Here is a 27,181-nt window from a genome sequence, read left to right on the forward strand (position 1 = left end):
TGCAAAATCTAGGCTGCCCTTGGCTGCATGTATAAAATATGTGCAGTGTCTCACTGGGATCCCTGCAGGACCTGTTTATTGGTTGTTGGTAAATTGATGCATTTTTTGTATAAAGGAGAGAGGAGAGGTGATGCGATGATATCACAGACTCCTGGAATCTACTTAGTGAGATTTTCTTCATTGTAAGCTGCTACATTTACAGTATATATAATATTCCTGTGCGGGACTGGTTTTTTATCTTGCTCCCACCCCGTCCAGTAACATGTGTATTCCAATCCCGCCCGCTCCCACAAATATTCCAGGTTAGTAATGGTGGCCATGTGGTTGCTGTACTAAGCAGATGTGCCATCCAGGAGACTGGGAAAGTTGTGTGTGACAGTCAGATCCTGTAATGACCCTTGATTCTGTAATCATTACAGGGTCTGATTGCCACACACAGTTCCAAGCATATTTGCCATTCAGGAGCCTGGAAAAGCTGGACGAGACAGCTTTGTCACGTACCTGGATGCGGATGTTACGGAGCAGGTCATGGTTCCTCTACCTGTGTGGCTGATGACTCTTTCCTTATCGAGGAGCGGAGTCTAAATTGCCGCTGGTCTTCACCAGAGCGCACTGCAAGGAAGGATGGATTTTCTGCAGCCGGTCGGCACCCAGTTCGCTACCCCCAATACGGCTCAACCACACAGGTACTGGGCAAGGCAAGGTACAGGAGGATGAGATAGAGGCGTAGTCAATGTAGCAGAAGGTCAAGGCAGGCGGCAAAGGTTCATAGTCAAAAAATGTAGCAAGGAAGTCTAGTAATAAGGGTAGGCAAAACAGGCAATGGGAACGCTTTCTCTTAGGCAATGAGCACTGAAGATCTGACATGGATGTGGGAGAGATGCAGGGATTTATAATGTAGTGTTCAGGTGCGCTTACTAATTATGGGCGCACTGGTCCTTTAAATTTCAAAGCTCCGATGTGCGCGCACCCTAAGGGACGGGGACACGCACACCGAGGATGAGACGAAGCAGCAGGAGTGGACGTGGGTAAGTGACGGGCACCATATCCCCGGTCTCCGGGGGGGACCGGGATTCGCATGCGGGCGCGTCCAGCAATGCGAATCCAGGTCCCCCCCGGAGACCGGGGATATGGTGCTAACCGCTGGAGCGCAGTATGTAACAAGCTTCTGCTCCAGAACCGCAAATCTGCACCCTCAGGTGCAATAGAAATATCACTACAGTCAGTATATGGTGTGGTCTAGTGGGCAGTTGGTCACTAAGGTGGATGTGCAAAACTATAAGTACTGTACTTGTTTGTATTACTTTACTATATGAAGCGGGTCCTCTAGGGCAGGCTTCTACTACATAGAAGTCCACTCCTGTAGCCGTTGTACATAATATGTCACGATGCGTACAACCTCCTAGTACCAGATGGCAGTGAAGGACATGAAGCATAGGACACACAAACAGCATGATGCCAGGTGTGTCAGTTTGCTTGCTACTACCACTGGCCCTGGGAAAATGGGGGGTGCCCACAGAGCTGCTATTGCCGCCAACATGGGCTGTGGCCATCTATTCGCTGAGCTGAAGCGTGTGCTATTTAGACCCAATATGTCATGCTACAGCTGAGGATAAGGATCGCACTGGGTACCAGTGCAGGACACCAAAGGCGCCACAGAAGCCCTGAAGGAATATGGAGGTTTATTTTTTTTTATGTACTGAAGAATGAGCATAGTTCACAAAAAATAAATAGATAAATAAACCCTTCCCACCAGATGACCCCTTTAAAATTGCCCTATTTTGCCCTATTTGCAAATACGGAGCTCTGTGAAGGCTCATTTTTTGTGCTGTGATCTGTTGTTTTTAGCAGTATCATTTTGTTTATATGGGGATTTTTGATCTGTTTTTAATAATTATTTTCTAATATATGAAGTGATCAAAAGTCATTATTTTTTCATGTTAACACCATTTACCATGCGGTTTAATTAGCTATACCAAATGTTTGTGTGGTGTCCCAGTACTGGACCTGGTCCCATACCTTAGTCATTGGTCCCCATAGTCAGAGTTCCTACGTGCTGATAGGGCTCTCTTGGTGGATTAACCACTAATCGCCTCCTAATGTCATAAATTTTTTTATATTTAATACATTTTAGTATAGTGTAATTAATGTACAGGACCTTAGGTCATGTGATATTTAATAATTCTGTCATGCTAAGGTTAAGGACCTTTGGGTCATGTGATAGGTCATGGGATGTACCATAATGCTTTGTACTAGGACAGGCAGGTTTGGGGACCTTTGGGTCATGTGATAGGTCATGGGATGTACCATAATGCTTTGTACTAGGACTGACAGGTTTGAATACACTTTGATCCTGCCCCTTTTGTATATAAGAGCGCTGTATCCAATAATCTATCTCTTAGTTCCGGACTACCAGACTGAGCAGATCTGTGATTGCAGTGACAAGACAATCTAGGCCTGAAGCCTTCCACTTCAGGCGCATGCTAAACCGTGAATTAATTCAACTCCATCCTACCAAATCCTACATGACTACTGAACCTAAACATACCCCTAAATTCAGTGGAACCGCGTACAAAAGGAATCAAAGCTTATTTCCTACAAAGTCCCAGCCAACCTGTGAGGAGCCTAAATCCCGGTCCTCTTGTAAAGACTGTTGATAATTGCATCCTGCATAAAATCTGCAGTAAAGTTATTTCAAGTTTATTACAATTCCGGCTGTGGACAATCCTTTATTCCTCCCTATCACTCTTGGGACAGGTGGTGGTAGGATATATATATATATATATATATATATATATATACACAGAGGAACCCGCACCCTGGCGTCACGACAATCAAGAGTTAATCCTATACCCAGCAACACTACATTGCAACACCCCTGTTCAACCCTACACCCCCCAAGCTACCACATTTGTTTATCTTTGTTTACATGCTTTTATTTATAAAATGGGAAAGGGGGTGCTTCTTCATATTCACAATCATATTTTTTTTTTATACGCAGTTTTTAAGACACTATAGGGGACTATGATATGCCTTATTTCGATTGCCGACAAAGGTTAAGCCATAGCATAGCACTGATCAGTGTTTTCTGCACTCTGCTTATACAGCCTTCCTGAAACACCAACTGCTTTAAAACACCATAATGATTCTAGTCATTTGTAGTGGAACTCTAGCCTTTGGAAATAATGGCGCTTGTCACAGGAGCAATTTGACCAGTGCATGGTTGACTTACATCTAAGAGATGCAAATGGTGAGCATATGCGATTTTACAGAGCAGCTCTATGATCTGAAGTTTATTCCCTTGTGCTGACATTGAGATTTCATCTCCTTCATCACATCACTAGAATTAAAATGCAGAATTTTGTTTTTACAACAAACATGAAGACTCACTCTGCCAGCACTTCATTATATATGCATGATCTTCTCTGCTAATGAAAAGGCTAATGAGGAGCTATGGTACTGTGATAATGCTGATACACCATTCTGAAAAATTAACCTAAAACTCTCCAAAAATAAAGCTACACAAGGACAACAAGAAGACATTTCGTGCCTTTATTCCTCTCTATAAACTGACTTACCTCTAAAACTAAGATGCACTAAAAGTTAAAATGATTTTGGCAGCTCTGTGGTCTCTTATTAATATTCATAAACCTAACTCAGGCATATTCTTAAAATTGGCTACAAAGAATATGCAAATCGAGATGAAGCAGGTGCTGGAAGCCGCTATTTATTCCTGTATGAGTTTAGTACATTGGTGTTTGAGATTTCGCATGCCTGCCTTGAGAATTTACATTCAAGTCTGACTTGTGTACAGTAAGGAAATGTTTCATTTCCATCAAGTGAATAATCGATGGACAAAAGAAAATCATCTGAAGAGAAAAATAATACAGATTCAATCATATCAAGTAGACTCAACAGTAAGTGACTGAAGCCAAATATTAATCCCATTTACCTCAGCAATCAACTACTTTTCTTCATATTATGGAAGCTTTTAAAATATTAGCTACATTGTGACTGTAGAGGGGAGGCTAAATAGGTATTTCTTTTTTGCAATCTAGAAGCACTATACAGAAGCAGTATGAATACAGCTAATGGAACTCAGCACAACGGTGCATGTCTCGCTCACATCTTTGCTTTCCTGGTTTAGCAAGCACCATGTATTTCTCTCTTTATGTAAACTGTTGCTATGCTAATGTTATTATTTTGACATGTCTTTCAAAGAATACTTGTTTGGTTCGAGGATTGTTTGACTGTCTGTTGTGGTCCTGATTTTTGGATTTATTCCAATCAAAAGTCCTCTCTATAATTGCATTTAACCCTGTAATGGACAGTGATATAATAGTAGTGCAAAGTCCCACTGTGTGTTTTTCGTGTTGCTTTATGGTTGTCGGATGAGTCATCTCCAAGTACCTCATTGTATTTGCCCTTCGACAATGTACTACTGCCTTCATGTACTAAGAGTGTTGCTGAGGCCTAGTAGTTGTTTTTTTTTTTAAGATAAAGAGCAAGTGAGTTGTGACAGACTAAGAATGGGAAGCCCCGGGCAGTGCAGGATCCATTGCTCTCATTTTAAGCCTGAGAGAGGATATTCTGTTGGTAGTAGGAGTTTTCTATAGTGTGAGGAGATGAGGCATATAAAGTCCCTCTCTCCTCTAGCTTAGGACACTAGACCATTCTGGGAGCGTATAAAGCCATAGGCTCTGTAAAGACTACAGATGTGTCCAGGTTTACCAGTGTACGACTAAAGGAGATTTCTTCAGTAACCAAGAGAGTTACATCTTTACTCATAAGAGTACCAGTAACTGAAAGGCCTACATCGATCTAAGCCGGTGAGGAGAAGCTATACATGCCTCATTGCATTCTAGGACCTGTTGATAGGCCAACAATTATCTTTCTCTAGAAAATCCCTTTAAGAATTATTCAGATAAACAGGTGGTGCTCAGACATTTTCAGTGAATATACAGATACAGATACAGAGAGGAAAGACTCTAGTGGACAAAAAAAAAAAAAATGCAAACATGGAATCACAGAGTAGTAGAAAAACATTCCCCTGTTCAGATTAATCCAGATTTCTGTTGCACCACACTTATAAAAGGGTCAAAGTTTTGCACACACACCCCTCCCTGTCAGGTGTCAATAGTTCATGCTGGTGGAAGGGGTGTTTTAGTAGGATAATGTTTTTGGCATACCCATGGTCCTCAGATTATTTGGACAGTAGGGCTTAGAATTGTGGCCAACCATTTGTAGCCAAGCACCATGCCATAAGGGTTGTTTAGTCATGGACTGGTTACAGAAGAATATCAGTGACTCTTTCTTGCCACCCTAGCTCTTAAAATCCAAAGATATCAATCTTCAGGGGCATCTCTGAGATAAGGCAGAATGGGTTGGCTAAAGATATCAGCAAATTTTAGTCTGGGGGGAAAACACACAGCACCTCCTGTTTAATTTCACCTCCCTATACCCCTCCTGTAACAGTACTGACAGAGAATATAACAAAAAATGTCCATGCATCATACTACTGTATACCTCTAAATACAAAGGACAAATAATACCACCACATCATAACAACTACCATTATCACAACATTGTGAATGAATATTATTAACATACTGTTACTGAATAACATTTATTTTACAAAGACCAAAATTCTCCCTATACAATGACTTTATAGTGATGGATAATAAGTCTAAACTTGTTCTGCAGACTATATAAGTGATTACAATACAGTTACATGCAATGACTCACAGGTTATACTTTTTCTTAGTGAATCATAGGTGATGCCTTGTTTGACCGATAACACACTTGTCCATTATTATTGGACAGTGCGCACCACCCTGCCACGAGGACACTACCTGCCTGTCCATCCCCTATCCACAGGAGAACCGCTGCAGCCCACAACGAGTGAGCCCACTACCCCCGCTGCAGACCTGGAACGGCCGAGTCTCTAGCAGTGCACTCTCTGCCCAAAGAGCCGGGACCTCACCGGAGACCATCGCTCACCGACAAGGTATTTTTCTGACTATCCTTATACCTCAGCACTGCAATCTGTGACCCCGAAGTCCAGTTCACCGCTGCATAATTGCGAGACGGCCGAGTCTCCTGCAGCAGGCTCTCTGGCATAGGATTGTTACGTACATCACCGCAAGGTCACTATTTGATACAAACTATTACAGGTCAGATACATTTATTTCAACCAGCGCTGTTATCTTATACATCTGAAAAGGGAAAGCACTTACTATCTAAAACATTCCCCTGGATTATAATAACTTATGCAACAGTTATCTAATACTGTCAAAATAGCATCACTTCCGAACAAGTATCCATTTGCCCTATACCCATCCAGGCTGTACTTACCATTTGTGGTTACTTTATACTAAGACATATTTTTATGTTGTTTTACTATTGATTGATATATCTATCATTTTATATATATATTATACCATCTGTGGTTCTATTGACCCACAAGGGCCCTGTGAGTCACAGACCACTACTATATTTATTGTGTATAATTTTTACCTTAAATACATAAAACATTTTCCCTTATTCATTGACCCTGAGCCCCAATTTATTTACTGATGCCTTCTTTGATTGGAGTTCTTAGGGTCTATTCACATGTACAGTATCCTGAGCATATTTGATGCACATGATTTAAAGCTGCAGATTTCAATGTAAATTAATTGACTGAGCACAGCTTCAAAATACGTAAAATATGGGCAGGATACTGTACGTGTGAATACACCCTATATGTTACCTTTTCTTCTCCATCACGCCTGGGACATCATGAAGACTTTTCCAGACCACGGACCTTTTCCATAGGATCTACCGGAAAAATGTTTTAGGCTTCTCGCTACAGCACCCTATTCACATCTATACAAACTACTAACCTGTATTGCCCCACACATTCATAGTGTGCACTTTTTGCTCCAATAAATTATTTGGCCTCTCTAGGTCTCCATATAGTAGTTAGACCCCTTTTATCCCCATATAGTAGTTAAGCCCCTCTTTGTCCCAGTTTATTTAGGTCTTCAATGTCGTCAGTGTCACCTGCACAACCTGCTGGAACAGGCTTGTAGTGCAGGGGACACTGATTACAATGATACTTAACCCCTTCAGATCCGTCGCTCTGTTTTGCTGTTAAGTTTCTCATTCAGTTGCAGACCTGGAGCACGGGTGAAGCTGCAGGAGTCTGATGATGTCACAGCTGCTACTGATTTCTCCCTCTGCCGGTCATTTTTGCACCCTGAAGAATTCTGCATCCTTGCCACCCAACAGCCGCATACACCTCAGAACACCGGTGAGAGAAAGCAGCAGCAGCAGCTCTGAGGTCATTCTTGTCCTGAAGCTCAGCCCCTCCCTCAAGCCACAACTGCATAAATAGCATAACAGCGAAACAGAGCAATGGATTTGGCAAGGGTAAGTATCATTTTATTCAGTGTAACTTGCACTACAAGCCTGTAGGAACAGGTTGTGAGGATGACGCTGATGACAGGATTCCTTTAATGCCACAATGACTTACTGCCATTTCATATATACGCAAATAGGCAAAAGTGTTCATTTTGCGGGTGTAGGCAAACAGGTTATGTTATTTCTCCATGAGAATATGAAGTGTGCATATGGCTTAAAGACTTTGTTTATTCGTTTCTTAGTTAAGATTCATGTCATGCCTATGTCTGCATAAACCATAGTTCACTTGTCCCTAGCCATGAAGTATGAACATCAATTAAATTTTAAGATGCAGGAAGGTTGACCACAAAGATGTTACAATTTCTCCGGCTGATTTAACATTTATCACCCCATGCATTAAAAGCTACTCTGTGTGGGTGTCTGCGTAGGAGGTTGCAAGTACTCAGAAAGCAAGAAGGGCACAAAATGCTGCCCCACTTCCATCTAATGAGGTTAAATGAAATGCAGGTTCTGCTGATAGTACTGAGGAAAATAATCAGAATATATGTGATCGAGCAGGATCTTTAATGCGGATACACACACAGATTCTGCACGCAGACTATCTCTAGCTTGTGAAGCGTGAGTTCCGAGGTCATTGCTAGATTCATTATTCAATATCACTCCATATTTAAATCCCTGGAAAAATCCTTTTCACGGTTCAATTAGTAGATTGTTTTTCAGTTATAGCAAATAGACAAGTGATAGCAAGAAAATGTACACGTACAAGATGTTATACAATAATGGACTCATCTGATAACTAAAGTACTTTATAAAGGAATACGCTGTCCTTGGTGCTGACTAATGGTACTACAGTCTGTTTATTAATTATATAAAATGTCTATCATCAAAAGAGACATTTACCGCACATGTACAAGCTATAGGCTTTCGTTTATGGCCATTTACAGTCTGGCAATGGAATCCAGAATGTATTGTGTGTCCAAGGCTCTATTTACACATATATTGTTGCTCTATATATCTGTATAGAAGAAGATGTATCCAGATATACAGTGTGAAATGTACATATGGTAAAAGATTGTGCTTTTGACAGGTTTAGGTCTGAAAATATTATTTTAGTGTACCAGACACCATAGGTTAGTATTCTATTGGTACTTAACTTTTATATTGGAAGATAAAAATGCAGCACTCAAGAGGAACTTTATTTATACATGAACAACAGTTCTCTGTGTATCTGGGTATTTGACAGTTTTATAATGATCACAATTGTGCTGATTCACAGAAAACAAATACATAGTAATAAACTCCAAACTGGAACACCCATTTAGAAGTTGTCTTATGTAGAAAACCCCTTGATAAATTGAATTTGGTCCAGTGAGCAGGTTTTAGAAAACTCGGGTGACTGTTTGCTAGGGGATGCTGTAGCCAGCCATATATTTCAGATAACAGAGAATTATATGCTGACCATTTACATGCTGGCATTGGAGTCCTTAGAAAGAAGCTTTCCCAGTGGCTACTAAGTTGCTGGACAGAAGAGCAAGCTGGATGCAATGGGTGAGATTTCTCAAAACCTGTGTAGAGGAAGAGTGGTGGAGTTTCCCATAGCAACCAATCAGATTGCTTCTTTCATTTTTCAAAGGTCCTTGTATCAATGGAAGAAGCAATTTGATTGGTTGCTATGGGCAACTGAACTTCTCTTCCTCTACACAGGTCAACAAACAGAAGGTCCTGCAGGAATAACACCCCCAGGGAGAAGACTCGGCTCGTCATAGCTGCAGGACCTTTAATGGTCAATCACATGCTGTGGAAGGGGTGCTGAGACACCCACCCAGAGCATATTTTTGCATCAATATTATGTCTCCAACTCCTGGCTTGTGTGCAGGTCTAATGACCTGAAATGCATCATGGAGATCTATCATAGGGATCTATTGTGCTATCAGTGGGGTGTTCTAGCACCAAAGGCTGTCCAATGGCTAGAGATTGCCTCAGACACCCTGTCTGACAGCTTACTGTACCCACTGCTCTATTGTTTAAGCTGTAAAAATGTGATTCATTGTTATGTTTATGTACTGTACCCTTAAAGGCCTGTGGCAGAGTGACTGGGTGGCTCTGATTGCCCAATGGGAGACCCCCAAACCTTTCTCTTAATGTAGTGTAGGGAGGGAGGAGAGTGCAGTTCTAGTCAGAAGTTCAGAGTGAGAGGAAAGTGTGTTCCAGCTTGTAAGCTTAGCATACCGAGAGAAGAAGCTAAGAAGAGAAGTCTACTAAACTCTGGTGGTAAGCAAAGTACTTGGAGAAATCTCTGCTTCAGTCAGTCAGTCAGTCAAGTTAAGTCTTCCAATTCAGCGTGTGCTGCTTCTAATCTTAAAGCTGCATTCATCAGCCACTACAGCTCCCAACTAGGCTAAAGGCTCCCTGGGTTCCATTCCACCCATCCCTCTGCACCAGAGACTGTATTGTTTAAGTTCTGCTACCTCCAGCAAAATAATGTATTCTCAGACCGTGTAGGTTAACAGTGCCATGGAGTCACAAACACCAAAAACCCTATGCACAGTACCCCTTATTGGGCGCCACCTCAGTGCAGGTGATTAGACCCAAAGTAAGCATGAGAACTTAAAGGGATATTCTGCCCCTAGACATCTTATCCCCTATCCAATGGAGTGGGGGGCGACTGTCACGCCCACTCCAATAGACTTGTATTGAGCGGGGTGGGGCGTGACATCACGAGGGGGCAGGGGCCATGAAGTCATGATACTCTGGCCCCTGTTTCGCACGTCATCAGGCAGGGAGTGAAGTTCGCTCAGTGAAGCAGATGACACTGGGTGCTGCAGGAGAGATCACAGGAGTGCTCAGCGACGGGACCCCTGCAATCAGGCATCTATCTTATTCCCTATCCTTTGGATAGGGGTAAGATGTCTAGGGGCGAAGTGCCCCATTAAGCTATAATACAGACTCAGAAATGCATTATTAATGTAATTTTAGCTTAACTTGGATAGTGAAATGCGGTATCTACTTACACCATTTTAGTTTGTTTCAGTGGTCAGATGATGATGATGCATCAAGCTAACAGGATCTTTTAAGTCCTTCTTTAACACCAAAGATAGTAACATTGGTATATAACAGTGATGGTGAACCTTTTTGTGCCCGAGTGCCCAAACCGTAAAGCACGCCAACTTTTTTTTCCCTCAAAGTGACAGCACAAGAATTAAATCAGAATACTGAGGTTTAAGTTTAGAAAAACTCATACAGTTGCCATAACTATTTGACATCTTTTGTTTTAAAAGAAGAACTCAACAACAGCGTTCAATTATCCAAACTTTTTTTTTAATTGCTAGTTTATAGTTACCCCACAATAGGTTGTAGTTCCCCCACATTAGATTGGCAGCACAGTTCCCCTACATTACGCTGGCAGTATAAGTCCCCCCACATTAGGTTGCAGTTCCCACCACATTAGGTGCAGTATAGCTCCCCACATTAGGTTCAGTATAGTTCCCCTAGATTAGGAGCAGTATAGTTCCCCCACATTAGGCACAGTATAGTTCCCCCACATTAGGGGCAGTATTGTTCCCCCACATTAGGTGCTGTATAGTTCCCCCACATTAGGTACTGTTTAGTTCCCCCACATTAGGTGCAGTATAGTTACCTCATATTAGGTGCAGTATAGTTCCCCACATTTCGTGCAGTATAGTTCCCCACATTAGGTGCAGTATAGTTCCTCACATTAGGTGCATTACAGTTCCCCACATTAGGTGCAGTATAGCTCCCCACATTAGGTGCAGAATAGTTCCCCCACATTAGGTGCAGTATAGTTCCCCCACATCAGGTGCAGTATAGTTCCCCCACATTAGGTGCAGTATAGCTCCCCAAAGACATACAGCCTTCAGCCATATACAGTGTATGGCTGGAGGCTGTATGCCTGTGTACTGCCCCACTTCAGTGTTCTGACCACCGTTCCTGGCCATAGCAGTAGGTCCAAGGACCAGAGGAGTGGTGGTCGGAACACTGAAGATGACGTACAACATACAGGTAACTTACCATGCGTGCGCATCCTCCTCCTTGCTGCTCTGCTGTTGCTTTGGGCCCCTGCATTACCTCCTGGCAGCCCCTGCATTTTTAAAGTTAATGCGGGGCCACAAAAAGGTAACCGGGGCATCCTTGTGTCACAAAAAGATCTTTCGGGACACAGGGATGTTCCGAATGGGCTAATGGCGAACTATGGCCGTGTGCCCACAGAGGGGGCACTTCATGCCATAGGTTCGCCATCACTGGTATATAATATACCTCTGTAATATGGGAGGGGGGAGGCTAGCCCTTTTCCCATTATGCTCAGAGAATACTGTATCATTTCCTGCAGGCGGTTCACAGAGCCAAAACTTGCTAGCTGGAGGTTCCTTACCTTCAGTAGTGAGCTCCCTGGTTTCCATTATGATCCTCATTGAGGGAAGCTTGAGTCAATTGTGGAAATTCATCAAGAGTGGTGTAGGTGCATGTTTTTTTTTTTACTCCATTCATTTGTGTGGTAATAACTGTGTACCTGAACCAAATTTAATACATGGTGCAGAGCATGTGATAAATAAGGTGCTGATCACATTTCTTACTTCAGTACTCTACTTGATATGATGCTTCCTCTGCAACTTTTTGTGCAACTTTTTAACTTATGCGACCAATATGCAACTTTTTAATTATGCCGTCCACAGTTCGTTTCTAAGCCAAGTCAGGGCTGGCGTAGATTTGTGCCCCAGCTAGGGCAGTTGGGCCAAACAGTGCGACAAACTGAAAAGTCTCACAAGATACATTCCTGACCACTGCTGGATATCAACTGAAATCACAACTTTTTTAAACTTCTAAAGCAAAAGTCGCAATGAAAAGTCTCTAAACAGCATCTGAGACAAACTGTGTGACAAATTTACCCCACAAAACCAGGGTAAACTCAATGATAAACTTCCTCCCAATGCCTACACTGAAAGCAGTTCATAGATGAGAACGTGCTCCTTCTGATGTCAGATGGGGAGGAACTTTTTGTCGAGCGGCATCATGATCTGAGGCAAGCTCAAAATCCATGGTGAAGAGAATAGAGAATTGAATAGATGACGTAGCTAGAATTTCCAGGTACGGTTGCCCCATTCTCCCTCTTCAGGTACAGATTATATTATGAACAAATTAGCTGTCTAAACCACCCATATTATAATCCAGCATTGAGCTTTCCACTCGACCTGATAGGGGAGGGGGGGTCTCAGGGGCCTAATAGTGAATATGGATATATGTCGTCTTGATCAGTCAACCTCTTTAAAACTCTTCTACTCACATTAACATTAGCAAAGATGCATTGAAACAGTTGTGCAACATTTCAAGTTACAAGTATTTCTGACCAGTACCAAGCACCACAACCACCAATACATTGTATATATTATACTGTAACATATCTCTCTGACAAGCTTGTGATAACATAAAGTGGACTGGCCCTTTAAAATATAAAAAAAATAGTAATTTGCAGTTTTGATACAATAATTAAAGACACACTAATGATAAAGCCCATTCAATTAGGATTTTTTTTAAGGCAATAATTCTCCATAAACCGGACTTTGATGAAAAATCATTATGCCATTATTATAATTTTTTAGTACAGATAAATGTATTAAATCAGAGTCAAATTCATTCTAATACATGAAAATATTCTTTACTTGGCTTTACTTATTTTATCAGTTTCCACACTGCGGGCATGCTAGCATCAATTTTATAGTTAGTTGCCCTCATTCCAACCACAGACTACACATTTTAATGCTGCAGCCAATTTATGGAAATGTGTGAGCTAGGGAGAGAGGTCTGTAATCTATGAAATGAGCAGTTCTGTTAACTGAAATGTTTTATGTCATTATTTTATGTTTAGATTAATGTTATTTTGACCTATCATTTTGTAATCAACATATACACTACATTTTACTTCTTATTCACATATGTCTAATAAAGAATTTGAAACACATTGATGGGCAGTACAAATTAATGGTATGCAGTCACATCAAACCCACCTTGGTATCATTTTTCACTGGTCTACCTTGGTCCTACTTGCCAGTTGGCACCCACTATAATGCTTGCTTTGATAAGCTCACAATCTAGAAGAGGGAGATAAATTGTAATTGGTAAGTTTTAATGGGGCAATAAGACTATAAAAGGTGTGTGCGGTCGTGACAACACGACCTCTGCTGCCCACACCTAGCATTCGGAACAAAATGTTCTGAAAGCTGGGGCAGTAGAGTACCCCTTTAAGGTCTTATTCCACCAATAAAACTTACATTTGCTTCTACCTTGAACATACCTTGGAATATCCGTATCCCTGGCTGGTGCCAGCTGCTCCACACAGACACTGGAACCTTCTACCTTGGTTTAAAAATCTAAACTGACCACTATAGTGCAAGGTTTTGGACATTAGGGCTTGGGTCTATCAATTGGGTATATCGTAATAAGTGAGTATAAGGTAACTCAGCTCACCCTTCCAGCCAGACGCCTGCCGCACGGTACTGTGTGAACCAACACCAAGGTAGCAATGAAGAAATAGATGGTCCAGCGCAGGATAACGTGCAATAAAAGGACACCCTGTGGCTTGAATCTACAATAAATTTTGGCTTTTATTGCACGTTATCCTGCGCTGGACCATCTGTTTCTTCATCATAATAAGTGCATTGTTATCAATAGCAAGCTAAGCTATACCAAAGCTATACCAAAATGTATTTTAACTTCTCAGAAACAGATTTTCTTACATTTTGGTAAAACACTATAAATGACACTAAAATAACAATAGTATTGCTGAAATCTACTTCATGGGTTATAAAACGAATGGTAATTGCCAATTCTTGTCTTTAGCTTGGATGAATGAAAAGAAAATGTATTCCTAATTTGATGAAAATTTAATATTAATGCATTTGATATTTTCGGCTTAATATACTTGTGTTCTGCAGAACTGACAAATTTAATTAGCAAGCTCGAAAAATCAAAAAATTGTATGTCACTATTAACATAAGGGGTCAAACCTTTTCTATCACATGCAGGATGAAATGCCCGCTTTGTATTAGGGATGACAGGCTTGTAAAAATCTTCAGGCCGCTCTATAATTACTAATCACTTTACTTCTATTCCATTGTGATCGCTGGCTGGATTGGAACTTTATATCCCAATCACGTGGACAACTGGGTACCATAAGCATATGCAACCATGAATAACTGCTTCCAGATCGGGCTTGTTATCCCCCTTTCTAACCAGACATATTTTCATATATTTTAGTAAATGCAGATTTCAAAGCTATAAAAGCTTCTTATTTGGATATTGAAGCAATCACAATAATTTTGTGCCATTTTTTCTGTCTTTACCTTCATGGGGAGGAATACACTCTCTGCAGCACTGAACTGGGTAATACACCATCCCAGCCTTCTCTCACAGAGATGGCTCTCCTCTCTTTCAGCACAATAAAGGCAGCTGCAAAACAGTCTTTAGGACTTTCAGGTATGTCTTTGCAGAGGTAACTGTTGACCGCCCAGATGTTTAATGTTTACGAGCTATCAGCAAGAGGTTATGAGCATTTATTGCTAAAACTGCGTTAGAGAATATTCTTCTACTTGCAGCTGTCCAGTGTGTCCAAACATCCGGCGTCAAGACTGAGATGCTTGATGATTGGGAACTGTCCCATTCAAATGAATGGGATCAGTCCTAGCATCAGTTTCCCTCCAGTGCATGCTGGAGGCCTGATATACGTAAACCCAGCCTTATAAACTCTTTGCCCTTGGTAGGATTTGAACATAGGACCCCAGCGCTGTAAAGCAACAATTCTAGATACTGAGCTACTGTGTTGCCCGTAATGCATAGTGCTATAAGTAAAAAGTCAAGCTAAAGGGTTAAGATATTAGAAGACCAAAGAAAGAACATTTTAGGGACATCCTTTGATGGTATGGAATACTGAGCAGGAGTGAATACACAGAAGGTAAAGAAAAGGAGCTAGGCAAAGGATAGAGATATCAAGAAACAAGTTTCTTAAGTCACATTAGGTTCATGACTTGAATAGAGAAACTATGGGCACTTTACAACACTTTTTCATAATATGAAAATTTGAGCAAGGCGATTGGTAATGTAGAATTTTGAATTTGACTTATATTTGTGAAAATGACTGCGGGGATATTGAGTTATTTTTTAATCGTACAGTGGTCAACTGGATTCCTATACAATGATCCCTCAACATATGATGGTAATTCGTTCCAAATGAACCATCGTTAGTTGAAACCATCATATGTTGAGGGATACATGCAATAATAATATAGAAAGATATACTCATGTGTCCCCGTCCCTCCGGACCGTCACCGCTGCCCTGGATCGTCGCTCTTCATCGCCGCCATCACGTCACTGCACACGCCGCTCCTATTGGATGATGGGACAGAGCGCCCGGCGACGTGATGACGATGAAGGCCATGCAGGGGATCCTGAAGAGGACGGTCCGGAGCGTCGAGGAAAGGTGAGTGACACTCACCGCAGCACACGGGGCACCTTAAACGGCTATCCGGCAGCAACTGAAGCAGTATGCGCTGCCGGATAGCAGTTTATGCGATGGCCCCGATATACAAAAGAATCGTATGTTGATGCTGCCTTCAAAATGCGATGGCCGCTGAGAGGCTATTGTATGTTGAAATTATCGTTTGTCGGGGCCATCGTATGTCGGGGTGGGGTCACTGTATTATTCTTGTACCTCTTTTTTGCTTTTAAGTAAGTATTGAGGATATGCATTACGTAAAATTAAACTTTTCTTAGGATAAAAGATATGTACCCAAATTTTTTTTTTAATCAAAAAAAGGAAAGGTGTGCAAAAAACACCATGTGCCACCTACACCACCAAGTATTGATGTGAGGCAAAGATCTCTAAAAGGTGGAAGGGAACAACGTAGGGTCCATTGTAAGAGGTGAGGGTAAAAACTTCCCCTGTAAGGCCCTACTCTCGCCCTATTTATTCTCTTCTTGACAAGGGTTACTCGCCCTAAAAAAGGGCGACCCCACACTGGAACCTCTCCCTATTTCCACCTACAGACACTGCCATTTCCCAGGGTTTTTAGGTAGAAATAGAGAGAGTTTCCTGTGTGGGGCCGCCCTTTTTAGGGTGAGTAACACTTGCCAAGAAGGGAATTAATAGGGTGAGACTAAGGCCTTACATGGGCAAATTTTTACCCCCACCTGCAACAATAAACAATGTGCTGTTTTCTACCACCTTTTTTGAGGAAAGTGTTACTCCTCTTAAAAAGGGCAACCCCACGCAGGAACCAGTCCCTATTTCCACCTAAAAACCCTGGGAATGGCAGGGCCTTACAGGGAAAGTTTTTACCCCCACCGGTTACATTGGACCATATGTTGTTCCCTTCCACCTTTTAGAGGTCTTTGCATCACATTAATACTTGGTCTTGTAGGTGACACATGGAATTTTTTTAACACATTTCCTTTTGTTTGATAAAAAAAAAAAAACATTTTAGGTCCATATATTTTATCCTAAGCATATTGTTAAAAGCTAAGTTTTACGTAATGCATATCCTCAATACTTACTTGTGTACAATAACATTTTTACAAAAGAGACAGTCTTCTTCTGCCTGCCTCAGCTACTATTTTGATCCTGCCACCCGCGTGATTCCACAAATCTGGTGCAAAGTTCTCCTTTTTTCACCCACCTTTGTCACCAGATACTGGTATTGCCACCCACCGCACTGCTCTGTCACCAGGTAACTTTCAGAACTCCTGATGCTGCTGCTGCCAGCTCCAGGCTGTCTCATTCTGCCACCATATGTTCTCCTCATGCTGATGCCACCTCCAGGCTGTCATTCAGCCACTATATGTTCTCCTCTTGCTGCCACAAACTCCAGGCTGTGTCATTCAGCCACTGTATGATGTAGCCAACTCCAGGCTGTGTCATTCAGCCACTATATGTTCTCCTCATGCTGCCGCCACCTCCATGCTGTGTGGTTCAGCCACTCTATGTTCTCCTCATGCTGCCTCAAGCTCCAGGCTGTGTCATTCATACACTATATGGTCTCCTCATGCTGCTGCCACCTCCACACGGTGTCATTGAGCCACTATATGTTCTCCTCTTGCTGCCACAAACTCCAGGCTGTGTCATTCAGCCACTGTATGTTGTAGCCAACTCCAGGCTGTGTCATTCAGCCACTATATGTTCTCCTCATGCTGCCGCCACCTCCATACTGTGTCGTTCAGCCACTCTATGTTCTCCTCATGCTGCCTCAAACTCCAGGCTGTGTCATTCATACACTATATGGTCTCCTCATGCTGCTGCCACCTCCACGCTGTGTCATTCAGCCACTATATGTTCTCCGCATGCTGCCGCAAACTCCAGGCTGTTATTCAGCCACTATATGCTGCCGCCATCTCCACACTGTGTCATTCAGCCACTATATGTTCTCCTCATGCTGCTGCCACCTCCACTCTGTGTCATTCAGCCACTATATGTTCTCCTCATGCTGCCTCCACCTCCATGCTGTGTCATTCAGCCACCATATGGTCTCCTCATGTTGCCGCCACCTCCTCGCTGTTTCATTCTACCACTATATGGTCTCCTCATGCTTGCGCCATCTCCAGGCTGTGTCATTTAGGCACTATATGTTTTCCTCATGCTGCCGCAAACTCCAGGCTGTGTAATTCAGCCACTATATGCTGCCCCCACCTCCACGCTATGTCATTGTGCCACTATATGTTCTCCTCATGCTGCTGCCACCTCCACGCTGTGTCATTCAGCCACTATATATTCTCTTTATGCTGCTGCAAACTCCAGGCTGTGTCATTCAGCCAATATATGCTGCTGACAACTCCAGGCTGTGTCATTCAGCTACTATATGTTCTCCTCATGCTGCTTCCACCTCCAGGTTGTGTCATATAGCCACTATATGGTCTCCTCATGCTGCCGCCACCTCCACACTGTCATTCAGCCACTATATGGTCTCCTCATGCTTTCTCCACCTCCAGGCTGTGTCATTCAGCTACTATATGTTCTCCTCATGCTGCTGCAAACTCCAGGCTGTGTTATTTAGCCACTGTATGCTGCCGCCAACTCCAGGCTGTGTCATTCAGCCACAATATGTTTTCCTCATGCTGCCGCCACTGCCACGCTGTGTCATTCAGCCACTATATTGTCTCTTTATGCTGCCGCCACCTGCACGCTGTGTCATTCAGCCACTATATGTCTCCTCATACTGATGCCACCTCCAAGCTCTGTTATTGTGCCACTCTATGACAGATTTTCTCATAGCAATGCCTCTGATCTGCATGTCATACTGAATGACAGTATTATTTCACCAACCCAACACACACCCTATGCGTGTTATAGCAAGGCAAAGTGTTCTACACCCCCTATTGAGGCTCTCTGTAGGCCAGAAATAGCCATTTTTAATAGCGATTTTGGCCAAATCGAATTTTTCAAAAAATTCACTCATCTCTCAATGTAATACTTTCCATTCCATTGCACCTACTTCAGCTCAAAACAACTAATTTAGTAGCCAAATCCTGTGACTCACACCTTCAAGTATTGTGCCTGAAGGCTGAATGATTCTTGACATTTTGGAAAAGGTCATGTATTTAACCATGTTACATGATGCTTGAAGCATATTGCAATGTTTGAGTTCAAAACAGTGAGCGGAATTAAAATAATTGACGTCAGAGTCAAAGCTATAACCATATTAATCTAGAGCTTGTAGTTGTTGCTGTTAGGAGGAATATGAATGTCTATGTTCATGTTGAGAGACAATTAAAGTTGTGCTATTTCCCTGGAGTAAAGTAGTATGGAATCTGTTTGACTGTTGAATTCATTTTCTGCACTCTGTTAAGTTACCTGCATAATTTTATTCTGCTTTGCATATCAAATGTAAAAGATAAATGATTCACAAAATTCCCTTGTTTTTAACTAAAACAACAGCATATGCTAACTTACTTATGTTAAAACCAAGAACCTGTATCGGCCCCTTTTACTCTGGGTGTCACCTATCTCTTAAGGATCTTGTACACAAGGCTGGTTATCAGCTCAATAAACATTTGTAGGAATCTTTGATAATTGATCCATATAAAAGGCCCAGTAATCAGCTGACGAATGAGAAAATGATAGTTTGTTAGCTTATTATATTGTTTATGCAGGCACAATAATCCTTGTTAAACGTTATAAGTAGTGATGAAGCCATTATGAGTGGATGTACTATACTCTTATGTCTGTTTGTTTGGTCCCCTGATGAACCTTTCATTATTTTAAGAGGGAAATGTGTTGGACCAGAAGAAAGGCAAAGTCTTGTTTAAATACTTTGGAAATCATCAAGTGCAAGGAGTTTAAAATAGCTCATCCTAGGGTGTCTGTGTGTGATGGTCATGAGGAGTTCTAGACAACAATAGAGTGGCAGCATTTCCACTGCTAGGCAATGCAAGCATTCAGGGCTAAAATAGGAATCAAGAGCTGACTTACACAAGATAACTTTTTTTTCTCTCAAGTCTACTACCATAAGTCAGAGTAACACCACATGAAAATGACTTAGGTACTATATCATGAGCCAACCTACATGGTTTTTACATCTTTAAGTTTCTGCTTCATGGTATTATACTTGCTTAGGTTGGTAGATTTAGGTTTACTTATTCAATTTTGTTCATGTGTTCAAGAAATTGTTTTACATTTAAAAACAAATACTCATGACCGTTATTGGTGACATATATTTTAGTAGAGACACAGCATAGGAAGGAGCAGCTAAAGGCTATGTTCACACATTGTTTTTTTTGACAATGATTTATAGTATCTCTAATAAGTGAGTACATCCCTCACATTTTTTATGATCTTTTTATGTGACAACACAAGAAATTACACTGTGTTTTAATGTAAAGTAGTGAGTACACTCTGAATGAAAGTGTTTAATGTTGCTGTCACCAACTGTCATTTGACAACTGTCATTTGACTTGTTAGTGTTATAAGGTCTCATGTGTGATGGGGAGCATGTGTCTTAGATTTGGTGTTATTGTTCTTACACTCTTTAAAACTGGCCAAGTAGGTATGGGGACCACTAGTGGTGGGATTTTTTGTAGCCATTTTCTTCATTAAATATTCAAAAATTAAAATTTTCACCAGTAACAACATCTAAAACGTTTTTGGATCTGACAGTGCCCATTCAAGTAGAGATGTGAGGTAAACTTCAGAAACGATGGGAATATCGGCGCTGACCAAGGAGAGGACAATAGAGCCAGGTGTGTAGCGAACAGATTTAATCCAATGCGACGCGTTTCACCGCGCTTGCGCGGTTTCATCAGGCATCTCAGGAATGCCTGATGAAACCGCGCAAGCGCGGTGAAACGCGTCGCATTGGATTAAATCTGTTCGCTACACACCTGGCTCTATTGTCCTCTCCTTGGTCAGCGCCGATATTCCCATCGTTTCTGAAGTTTACCTCACATCTCTACGCCATTTCTGGGAAGGCTGCAGACTGAGATCATCATACCAAACGCACATCTTGGTTGTGTGGGAGTACGCACAACCTGGCAGGGTGAGCCTTACTTTTCCCTCCCCCTCTCACACACCTGTGATCCGTTGGTTCTTCACAAGGGAGCGCCTGTTTTTCTCTTTGCTTTACAGTGCCCATTCAAGGCAGTGTTGCAAAATAATCATGGCCACACAAAAAATTTACACTTTGGCCCCAATTTGGAAATTACCACTGAGGGCTGTACCTACTTTTGTTGCCAAGGTTTAGACATTAATGGCTTTGAGTTATGAGTGGACACAATGTTAAATGCTGTTATACAGACTGTGCACTCCTACTACTTTACATTGTACCATTTCTCAAGTATTGTCACATGAAAATAAAAATGTTTATTGAGTTTTGTCCAAATCCTACTAATGTCACAGCTGTAATTTATGAAATGTCCTCAATTTTCTGGTTCAAAATGTGGCTTTAGATACAGCGGTATTTTTGGATGTATTTTAGATTGAGCCAATTTCTTTCAAACACATACAGCTGTAAAAGCATATATATATATATATATATATATATATATATATATATATATAAATATATATATATATATATATGCTATAGCCACAAAGTACAGTATAAATAGAATTAAGGACTGAAGGTAGTCACTAGTAAAACTAAATTGCAACCATTTTGTTTAATAAACCCTGGCATGGGTAGGCCATGGTGTAAGTCCACATACCTCTCTGCTGGTATGCTAAAGTATAGCACACACATACATTTTCTAATGTGAAAACAGCCTTAGAATGTCTAAATAAAAATGTAGCATTTCAAGCTCTGTATCATGTTTTTTTTTACTCAACGGAAACCATGTTGTGCCAGAGGGACCACATTGACTCATAATGCATTTAATAGGATTCCTTTCATTTTGCCATTGTTTTAACAGCAAAAATATGCTGGGTTATTCTTGAAAAAAAAGTGACAGAACTCCTGAATGGCAGCAATATACTATGAAATAAATTATGGCCATTAAGCGTCACTACACACTCTATCAAAAGTTCTACTAGCTTGCACAATTTTCTGTCTGTGTTAAAAAAAAAAAAAAAAAATATTGGTATTGACAGTGCCAGGAAACAATGCCAGGAAAAGAATGCTTGATAAATGCTTTGTTAACTGAAATACCACATGTTGGGATGAATAAATAATCACTTTATTCTTCCTGTTGTCTTTTCAAGGATTTGCTACATTTTAGTGAGAACTTGGATCACTTCTCATGGCCAGTCTTGCATCTCTGGCGGTGGAGGTTATTCTGTTTTCTACAGAACCAAAAACGAGACTTATTGCCAGAAGACTACAGACTCTTGCACACCGTATTTGGCAAGGTTTTTTTTGTGACTGCTGAGTATGCAGAAGTATTCTAGAAATGTGTTTTAAAGGGTAAGTGCCTTTTATAACTATTGACCCCCTTGGACTTTTCTACATTTACTTATGGTATAACAGAGTAAAATTTATTTTATTGAGATTTTTTTTATAATGGACCAACACCAAATAGTCCATCATTTAAAAGTGGGGGAAGTTTTACATGGATTTCAAAATGATTTACAAATAAATATCTGAAAAGTGTTAAGCGCATAGGTGCTTACCCCCTTCACTGGGAAACCCCTAACAAAGATCTAATGCAACCAGTTGTCTTCACAAGTCACATAATTAGTAAATAGGGTCCACCTGTCTGCAATTTAATTTCAGTACAAATGCACATATTCTGTGAAGCTCTCAGAGTTTGTTAGAAAGCATTACTGAGCAAACAACAGCATGAAGACTAAGGAGCTCACCAAATAGAGCAAGGATAAAGTTGTGGAGAAGTACAAAGCAGAAGTAGGTTATAAAAAATATATATACCACAGAGCACTAAAAAATCCGTCATCAGAAAATAAAAATATGGCACAACTGCAAACCTACCAAGACAAGGAAAATTAATCAGAAGCAACCAAGAGGCCCATGGTGACTTTGAAAGAGGTGGGAAAATCTGTCCACAGGACAACTATGCACTCCACGAATCTGGCCTTTTATGAAAGTGTGGCAAAAAGAAAGTAATTATAGAAAGTGAGTCACAAGAAGTCAGGTTTGGAGTTTGCCACAAACTATGTCGGAGACACGGCAAACATGTGGAAGAAGGTGCTCTGGTCAGATTAAACAAAATATAAACTTTTTGCCCTCATTGCAAAAAGCTATGTGTGGTATCATGGCCATCACCCTAAGCACACCATTCTTACAGTTAATATGGTGGTGATATTATGCAGTGGGGATGCTTCTCTTTAGCAGGTACAGGGAAAGTGTTCAGAATTGGGGAGAGATGGATGGAGCCAAATACAGGGCAATCCTTGGGAAAAAAAACTGAAAAGGGGCATGGTCGAAATGGTGGCATGTACGAGTATTGTGAGAGATTATTTAAGACAGGCATATGAGGTGCCAGTCTTAATAAGTCCCCCCCCTAGAGTAGACATTATAAATGTACATTTTATAAAAACCCTCACTATAAACCCACTGGCAGGTTAAGTGTATGTTTATTCTCTCTTTACAGTGTTCAAGCTGTGGGATTTATTAGGCAGCAAGAAAGCAGTCAGGTCTTAATATAGATGTGAATTCGGGTAGAAAAACAGACATGGTGCACATCTACAATCTTGTATAATGATCTGACTGCTTCTCAGCATAATATCAAAAACTAACAGGTTGTTAGTATCCATTTTTGATCAAAAAGTACAAGCCCACTCGCCATGTCAAGGCCATGAGTGGGTCCCTAACACCCCTAGCATAAAATGGCGCAGCACCGGGCGGCGACCACCACCGCCGCGACACCAATGCCCACAGGGGGGAACGACCCACCGGCAGAGCAGCCCCAATGCCACTCAAACCAGTCTATGGGCCGCACCCCCCGCAGACATGGCGCCACGGCAGCAACGGATGCCGCACAGCACCACACCAGTGTGAACAAGGTCCAATAGCTCACTTACCATGCTCTCCCAGTCAGACTGGGAGGCTGCCAGGAAAGAAATGACCCATGTGTAGCTAACTACTACTTATATAGGGTTGGGCTGAGGGGGTGGGGAAGAGTGCAGCACATGTTAAAACAAAAAAAAGGAGGGGATAGAAATCACAGTGTGAATTCGGGTAGAAAAACAGACATGGTGCACATCTGCAATCTTGTATAATGATCTGATTGCTTCTCACCATAATATCAAAAACTAACAGGTTGTTAGTATACATTTTTGATCAAAAAGTACAAGCCCACTCGCCACGTCAAGGCCACCTATTTAGAGTGGGTCCCTAACGTCCCTAGCATAAAATGTCGCAGCACCGGGCGGCGACCACCACCGCCGTGACACCAATGCCCACAGGGGGGGAAATAGTTTTTGATATTATGCTGAGAAGCAATCAGATCATTATACAAGATTGTAGATGTGCACCATGTCTGTTTTTCTACCCGAATTCACATCTTAATATAGATGTATTTGGAGCAGGAATAATATAAAGGTCTATAGGATATGACCGAATTGTCATGGCTACACTACTAGGTTTGAGCATTTCCAAAACTGCAGCTCTTGTCAAGTATTCACAATATTTTTCAATGAGGAAGTGGTCCAAGGGAAGATAACCAGGAAACCAACAACAAGGTCATGAGCACCAAAGCCATGGACAGCAAAAGCTAGCCTCCAAACCCACAAAATAACTTCAATAGCATAAAATACTGAAATAGTTTATGTTGGCTATGGCAATGTTGTCTGTGAACTATGCAGTGTATGGGGCTCTGTACCCACCTCTGTTGACCCCTGTCCACCTACAAAGTTGCCTATAGAGAGTACATGAGCAGCAGAATTGGAAGAAGATGACCTGGTCTGCTGTCACATGTGTGTACATCATTTGGATGTTATTTTAAGCAAACATTCTATGACCTTAAAAACCTGGGGTACAACTATGGTTGTAGTGTCTGGGTGCAGGTTGTTGGGCAAAAAATGGCAGCCATACATGATTGTGAACTTGGAAACAAATAATTTTCTTAACTGAAGTAATTCTTTGTGCTCGCAAAGAACAGGATATAGTCTTTGTAAGGCACAGTAAAGGCTGTTCACAATTCAGAATACAGCATCTTTTCCATATGAGAGGAGGTTTTGGTCCCCTCAGAAGCTAAATACAGGTTTAAAGTCTCTGAATTTAATCCTCTAGCATGTAAAGGGTTAATTTATCAACCATGTAAAGGGTCATATCTGACCTGACGAAGAGAGGGATACACCTCTTGTAGTCTACTGATTGATACACATTTTTTATTTCAATACAGTTAATTCCATATGCCGTTCAGCACCGTACAGCACCAGCTTCTTATGAGATTGCTTGGGATCTTCCCTGTTGACTTAAATTTATTCTATGGGTCAGTACAATATCACTGATGTTAAACTTGGATAATATTGTTGTACTATTAAAAAAAAAGAAAAATCTGTGTTTCACCTTGTTCTGACTTGTTTTTGATCACTTTATATTGAGTTTTTTCTGGAATGTAATGCGGCCAAAATTTAATGACCAGTAAATTTAGTAGTTAGTAATATTGGACTTTGGTATTTTTTACCATTTATGCTGTTGACCGGGAGGGATCTGAAATGTTATGATTTAATTAAAAAATTTTTTTTTTTTTTTGAAAATGGGGAAATTTGAATTTTTGTTAATGGGATGATTTTCATTTGACAACTTACATAGATTACTGCATATGCACTGCATTGATCTATATTATTGGTGCTCTGCTGGTACAGCCTGCTCCAGCTTAATTAGCAGATCAATCATGGCAGGCACTGAGGTTCAGCAAAGGCCTTGGGCTGCCGATGGCAATGATGCACAACCAGACTGTTAAAATGCCCCAATTGGTGTTAATCACAGCGATGTCAGTCATTACCTTGAGTGTCAGCTGCAGATATCACAGTCAAATTCCCTCCATGTAGTTCATGGGTCAGTTACAATATGTTTTTTTTCCCTGCTTTTCAAAACACTATAAAACCACACAAAAATGTCTAAAAATAATAATAATACATTTTAAAAAATGTGAATTTGACATACTAATATGAAGTGGAAAAATTGACCACAATGTATTTACACATACAGGGGGACATTTATATAACAAAAAATCTGTACAGAGGAAAAGTTGACCAGTTGCCCATGGCAACCAATCAGATTGCTTCTTTCATTTTTAAAAGGGCCTCTCAAAAATGAAAGAACCAATCTGATTGGTTGTTATGCCTCTACACAGGATTTGATAAATCTCCCCAATAGTTTACTTTTCATTATTTTATTTTTTTAAATCTACTATATACAGATCTCTGGGAGAAAGCCCAAAACATGTTAAAGGGGTATTCCAGGAATCAAAAAACCAGGCCTGTTTTCTTTCAAAGATAGCGCCCTTCTTGTCTCAAGGTTGGGTGTGGTTCTGCAACTCAGCTTTATTGAAGTGAATGGAGCCAAGTTGTAATACCACACCCAAAGTGGAGACAAGGAGGGTGCTTTTGACTCCTGGAATACCCCTTTAACATCCTGGGCTTGCTGAAATTTTTTAGGGTAGGGTCACACGTAGCGCATCTGCAGCGTATTTGACCCTAGAGTGTGCCTCCAGCTGTGCCTGTGTGTCCTGCTCGCAGCAGCAATCTGCCGCCACAAGCCGCAATGTACTCCAGATATTGCAGCTGCTTTAGGCCTAGCTCAGGGAGCAGGGGGAGCACCCAGGATGTGGGGAGAGCTGCACATCCATGCTCAACTTACAGCTCCCTCTGTGTCTACTTTTAGCGGCAGATTGCTGCTGCTAGCAGGACATACGGACACAGCTGGAGGCACACTCTAAGGATGGGCAGTTGCGCATCCCCAGCATCAAATACTCTGCAGATGTGTTATGTGTGACCCTACTTTCAATTAGTGCTACCGTGTTCAAAATGACATGACAAATTTCCCAAACAAATAGACAAAAAGAACAAAAAAAAATTTGTTTAGTGAACGCCATCATCAGCCCTGATCCATCTGGGAGAGGCACGTCTCAGACTACTGAAATGTACTGTGCAATGGGTATTCTAAGAAGAACCTGTACATTTTACATAAATTGAATTGGAGGAGCAGAAAGATGCAAAAAGGAGCAGAAGAAGCAGAAAGGAGGGCAACAGGTATTTTAATTTTACATTCAGCAGTTAATGTAAACTTTTTATGGAAAATCAGAGGGTTGCTTTAATGCTTTTCAGGAAGAATTTTCCATTAGCTGAAATTGCCTTTTATTCTCCTTGTATTACACAGTTAGA

General features: G+C 41.3%; 1 long non-coding RNA gene across 1 annotated transcript in view; it reads left to right on the forward strand.

Moving 5' to 3' along the window:
* Positions 1-27,181, forward strand: part of LOC130369510 (uncharacterized) — an 86,405-nt gene that overhangs the window by 46,942 nt on the left and 12,282 nt on the right. Inside the window, exons 2-3 of the long non-coding RNA XR_008892795.1 lie at positions 5,765-6,007; positions 22,097-22,298. This is a non-coding gene — a long non-coding RNA (uncharacterized LOC130369510). The remainder of the gene's footprint in view (positions 1-5,764; positions 6,008-22,096; positions 22,299-27,181) is intronic.

Source organism: Hyla sarda, chromosome 4, assembly GCF_029499605.1.
Source record: "Hyla sarda isolate aHylSar1 chromosome 4, aHylSar1.hap1, whole genome shotgun sequence".
Classification (NCBI taxonomy): domain Eukaryota; kingdom Metazoa; phylum Chordata; class Amphibia; order Anura; family Hylidae; genus Hyla; species Hyla sarda.